This window comes from Bos grunniens, chromosome 1 (assembly GCF_055505025.1).
Source record: "Bos grunniens cultivar Pamir isolate PY7600 chromosome 1, Bosgru_T2T1.0, whole genome shotgun sequence".
Classification (NCBI taxonomy): Eukaryota; Metazoa; Chordata; class Mammalia; order Artiodactyla; family Bovidae; genus Bos; species Bos grunniens.
This window is the reverse complement of record NC_141165.1, coordinates 156401281-156407108: the sequence shown is the minus strand read 5'-3', so window position 1 is coordinate 156407108 and position 5828 is coordinate 156401281. Positions and strand designations below refer to the sequence as shown.

Below are 5828 nucleotides of genomic sequence, written 5' to 3'. Positions count from 1 at the left end.
GGGGCCTGGTGGGTTACAGTCCACGGGGTCACAAAGAGTCGGACATGACTGAGCGACTTCACTTTCACTTTGCGGGGATGGTCTGGTTGCTATAGCAGCCTCTCAGCACAAGGTGGCAGAGCATCCATGGGTACCCTGGAGCCCTGGCCCGCAAGAACCCCTGAGTCCAGAGTCCTCAGGGGCCTCTCCAAGAGTGCCCTTGGAGAGAGCTGGCGGTGGTCAGGTCAGGAGAGCTGACACTGAACTACTGAATCAGCAGTTACTGACGGTGCCGAGTCAGAGGGAGAATGAATTACTGCATTTCAAAGGGCCTTTGCAATAAAGTCAGGGCAACCTGACTTTTCATCCCTCTTCTGAGTCTCCCTCCCGTGAGGCAGGCTGTTTCTCTTACACAGTGGGATGTTTCTACAAGAAGATGGAAATCAAGGGCATAGATGGACGTCTAAGGCATTCGATTTTAAAATGTTTGAAGGCTAGAATTTCAAACATCTGTAGCACAGAAATGGCTGCTTCACTGTAACGAGTTAATATGTTCACTGAAAATTCTCCACTCTTAAAAAATGGATTTGCCTTTTTAATCGATAATAGAAACATAGTGGGGAAAAAAAAGTATTTTAAAAAGAAACTGCCTAGAGGACAATACCAGGATTCTTAGGTCTTTTCAGAAATATTCTTTGCATATACAAGAATATCCAGCTTTTATATACAAATGGTGAACAGCTAATCAGCCTGCCAATCAGCCTCTTGCTTATTTTCTTCCTACATATCAAGATGTTTCATATACAAACATCTGCCTCATTCCTTGACTAGGATCCCCCATTGTGTGGATTTCCATACCATCTTTTTTTTAAGTTTATTTTTAATTGGGGGAAAATTGCTTTACAGTATTGCATTGGTTTCTGCTGTACGACAACGCAGCCCGTACCATTTTTACCCCTCCTCTCTTGGTGGACATTTAGATGGGTCCCAGTCTCTTGCTTGCAATGACCAGACCTGCACGTATGTCCTGGAAATACTCTCAAATCACACCTAAGTCCCCCGAACTTTCTGGAAGATAACTGAGTGGTCAGAAGTTTATAAAATTTTGTATTTATATTTTATAAAATTTATGTCATAAAATGTGAATAGCACCCTTTATCCTCAATAATGATAGTAATAATAACTGACTTCTATGATCTGTCACTGGGAGTCAGACACCATTCAGACGGTTTTGTATACTGTAGTGAACACACTGTGGATAGACCCACTTTACAAGTGGTTTTTACTCTCCTGTGTGCTAAGTTGCTTCAGTTATGTCCAACTCTTTGCAACACTATGAGCTGCCAGGCTCCCTTGTCCATGGGATTCTCAAGGCAAGAATACTGGAGTGGGTTACCATGCCCTCCTCCAAGGGATCTTCCTGATCCAGAGGTTGAACCTGCATCTCTTACATCTCCTGACATTGGCAGCCAGGTTCTTTACCACCAGCAACCCCTGGGAAGCCCTTTCCTCTTCTACTAGAGGTAAATGAGATCACTTTATAATTTGAATTTGCATCGATATTATTATAAGTAAGAACGAGTATATTTTTTCTACTAAGTCATTTGCATTTGTTTTTCTTTGTATATTTTTAAATCTTTTTTTTTTTGTATTTCTTTTTCTGTGAATAGCTGTCTGTGTCCTTTGACCATCTTTCTGTTGAACTGTTGACCTCTGTTTTTAATGTGAGAAACCTTTTAAATGTTAAGAAGTTTGATATATTACCTTGTATGTTGCTAATGCTTCCCCCAAGTTTATCATTTACTTTTTTGTCTTGACTTGGTTGATAGTATTTTTTTTTAGCCACAAAGAAAATTTCAGTTCTTATGTAGTTGGATTTATCAGTCTTTTCTTTTGTGAATTTTGACTTTTGTGTCATGTTTGGAAAGATTGTCACAATCTGGGATTACAAAAATAAATCTCCCATGTTTGTTCCAGCTCTTTTATAGCTTTATTTTTAAAAATCATAATTTAACTCCATCTGGAATTTATTTTGATATACTAAAGATCCAATTTTACTCTTTCCCAGATGTTTACCCAGTTATCCCAAGCATTTATGAAATAACTGATCTCTTCTCCACTGGTCTGAAACTTCCTCTCTATTTTATACTCTTTTCCTGAAAGTTTTTGAGTCTGTTTCTGGAATTTCTTCTATTCCTCTTGTCTGTCTGCCTGTTTATGTGCTAGAATCAAGCACTTTTAATTTCTGTGGTTTTACAATTTGTTTTGTTTTCCCAGGTAGCAGATGTGGTAAAGAACACGCCTGCAATGCAGGAGACATATGACGTGTGGGTTTGATCCCTGGGTCAGGAAGATTCCCTGGAGAAGGGCCTGGCAACCCACTCCAGTGTTCTTGCCTGGAGAATCCCATGGACGGAGGAGCCTGGCGGGCTATAGTCCATGGGGTCACAAAGAGTTGGACACGACTGAAGGGACTTAGCTTGCAAGCTCACAATATGCTTTAACATATTGCAGGGATGTTTCATTACTTTTTTTCCACTAGAAAATTCTTGGCTATGCTAGCATGCTCAATTTTCTGTATAAAATTTAGCCTTAACTTATCTGCGTGAATTTGAATGTAGCAAGCCTCTCAAAGTCTTTGTTTACATAAGAAATTTAGTGGATTTGTTTATCTTATGCTTCAGGTGGAAGAAGAGGAAATCCAAAGAAAGAAAGATAACAATGCTTATAGCGACACTTTTGAGGAAACAGTTATCCATTTTCATCTTTGCCAGTGTCGACATAAGTTAAGTAAAATGACCAGCTTGAATTATAGCCTTTGGGAAATCGAGTTTACTTTTCTCAGGGCACAGAGGCAACTTTGGGAATACAGGTGATTCGTCTGTTCCTTTGTTGCAATGATCCCTGCAAGGATGTGTGTTGAGGATGAAGGATGCTCTCTGCTGTTCTCTCCAGCTGCAGGGGATGAAGGACCGTTTGCTCCTTTAGATTTTGCTGAGATTTTGCTGTGATTTTTTTCAGGCCAAAAAGCTGAAATTCCATTCATTGACGCTGAAAAAAATGATGGGCCTGAAAACATGAAATATATCATTGGAAAAGAAAAGAGAAGAAAAAGATCATTAACAAAGGAAGTAGGGCTCTGAAAACTTGGCATTCAGTTTAGTTCTGGAAAACAAAACAAGAACAACAAAAACCCAGAAATGTCCATTGATATTTTGCTGGGATTATACTAAATCTACAGAAGAGTCGACTCATTAGAAAAGACCCTGATGCTGGGAAAGATTGAAGGCATGAAGAGAAGGGGATGACAGAGGATGAGATGGTTGGCTGGCATCACCGACTCGATGGACATGAGTTTGAGCAAACTCCAGGAGGTAGTGAAGGACAGGGAAGTCTGACATGCTGCAGTTCATGGAGTCGCCAAGAGTCAGACACCACTTAGTGACTGAACAACAAAAACAACAGACGAATTAGAAAAGAATTGTCATCTTTGCACGTCAGTCTTTCTAAGGATAAGCAGTATTTGCATTTAGTCAAATCTTCCTTTTTGTCTTTCTTTTCAAAGATTTTGTCTGTATGAATCTTCCACATTCATTCTATTCATGGGTGTTTTATCTTTTTTGATTCCAATTGTAAGTAGAATCTTTTCTTCTGTTATATTTACAAAGTTACTGCTGTTAACATAAACTCTCAGATATTGACTATTTTAGAATTTATCTCATGCCCACTCAACTTATTGAATTATCCTCCTGTTTCCAACAGCTTTGCAATTGATTCTTTTTATTTTTCCAATCATACAATCAATGATAATTTTTTGTCTTTTCTTTTCCACTTTTAGTACCTCTTATCTAATTGAATTGAATAATTCTTCCAGCATAATATTAAATGACAGTGGTGATAATGGGTGATTGGAAAGGAGTACATCAAGGCTGTATATTGTCACCTTGCTTATTTAACTTACATGCAGAGTGTGTGTGTGTTAGTATCTCAGTCGTGTCTGACTGTTTGTCCACAACTGTTTGTGGGCCATAGACTGTGGCCCACAGTGCTCTTCTGTCCATGGGATTCTCCAGGCAAGAATATTGGAGTGGGTTGCCATTCCCTTCTCCAAGGGATCTTCCAGACCCAGGGATTGAACCCAGGTCTCCCGCATTGCAGGCAGACTATATATGCAGAGTACATCATTTGAAATGCCAAGCTGGATGAAGCACAAGCTGGAATCAAAATTGTCAGGAGAAATATCAATAACCCCAGATATGCAGATGACACCACCCTTATGGCAGAAAGCGAAGAGGAACTAAAGAGCCTCTTGATGAAAATGAAAGATGAGAGTGAGAAAGCTGGCTTAAAACTCAACATTCAAAAAACAAAGACCATGGCGTCTTGTCCCATCACTTCACGGCAAATAGATGGGGAAACAATGGAAACAGTGGCGGACGTTATCTTTTGGGCTCCAAAATCACTGCCGATGGTGACTGCAGCCATGAAATCAAAAGACACTTGCTCCTTGGAAGAAAAGCTATGACCAACCTCAGCAGCATATTAAAAAACCATGAGCGAGCTGTCGGCAAGCAGCCTGCTTCACCCGGACTCTGGTGAAGAAGTAACCTGGAAAGTGAAATTGCTCCTTTCAGTGCTTGGGGTGAAGCAGTGTATTCACGCTCCGTAACTTCAGTCGTGTTGCACTCTTTGCAGCCCTACGGACTGTAGCCTGCCAGGCTCCTCTGTCCATGGGGATTCTCCAGCTGAGTCAGTGTGTTATGATGCCGTCTCACACCAACCTGGCTACTGGAATTCCCAGTAGCAAAGTGAAATACTCAAGACTCTCTTGTACAGATGATGGCTACATTGACCTTCAGTTTAAGAAAAGCCCGCCAAAGATCCCATATAAGGCCATTGCGCTTGCTACAGTGCTGTTTTTCATTGGTGCCTTTCTCATTATTATAGGCTCCCTCCTGCTGGCGGGGTGTATCGGCAAAGAGGGAGCAGACTGGGCCTTTCCTGTCCTGATCATTGGCATCCTGGTGTTCCTGCCAGGATTTTACCCCTGCTACTGGGGATACTCCTACAATGATGTTCCAGACTTTGATGACTAGCATTCACCCCAGCCCTGAAGAAAAGAGTCACAGATGGAACTGAGCCCAGCTTTAAGACATTGAGCAGAAACTATGACTAAGGGCTAAGGAGTTCTCCAGTTTGCAGATGTTTAATGAAACAGTGGCCAGATTTTATGGGTTCATCCTAAAAGATGTTAACTAAGCTCACAAGTAACTGTCATTAGGGCATTCTCTATTTTTAATTTCTTGGCCCTGGAAAAATCTCCTGACAAGTTTTTCCATATGAATATGCCAGATTTCTTATTACTAAGTAATTTATTTTGAAAATATCTAAGTGTCTTATCTCCATATTCTAACTTTGTGTTCTAGTGGAAGACCTTGGCACAATCAAATATAGAGTGGTGCATCTATAATATTTCCTACTTGCTTTCTTATAACAACAACCAGGAATTTTTTAAACCTCAGAGCAAATTTTCAAAATGTAAACACTTTTCTCTGTTCACCAATCCTTGGCCAGCTCTGATGTGGCTCACTGATAGGTTGGCCAGCATATAATTTGGATCATTTTGTCCTGTGTAGATCAAGAAGTTCTATATATCATACCTTTACGGACTAGACTTTTAGCTGTTTCCTAAGGAAAAAATAAGCAGAGACATTACTTTGCCAACAAAGGTTCGTCTAGTCAAGGCTAGGTTTTTCCTGTGGTCATGTATGGATGTGAGAGTTGGACTGTGAAGAAGGCTGAGTGCCGAAGAATTGATGCTTTTGAACTGTGGTGTTGGAGAAGACTCT

The 5828-nt window shown here is 40.5% G+C and overlaps 1 pseudogene; it reads left to right on the top strand.

Moving 5' to 3' along the window:
• The first annotated feature begins 4742 nt into the window (after positions 1 to 4742).
• On the top strand, positions 4743 to 5075 carry LOC147380386 (transmembrane protein 230 pseudogene; annotated as a pseudogene).
• The last annotated feature ends 753 nt before the right edge of the window (positions 5076 to 5828 follow it).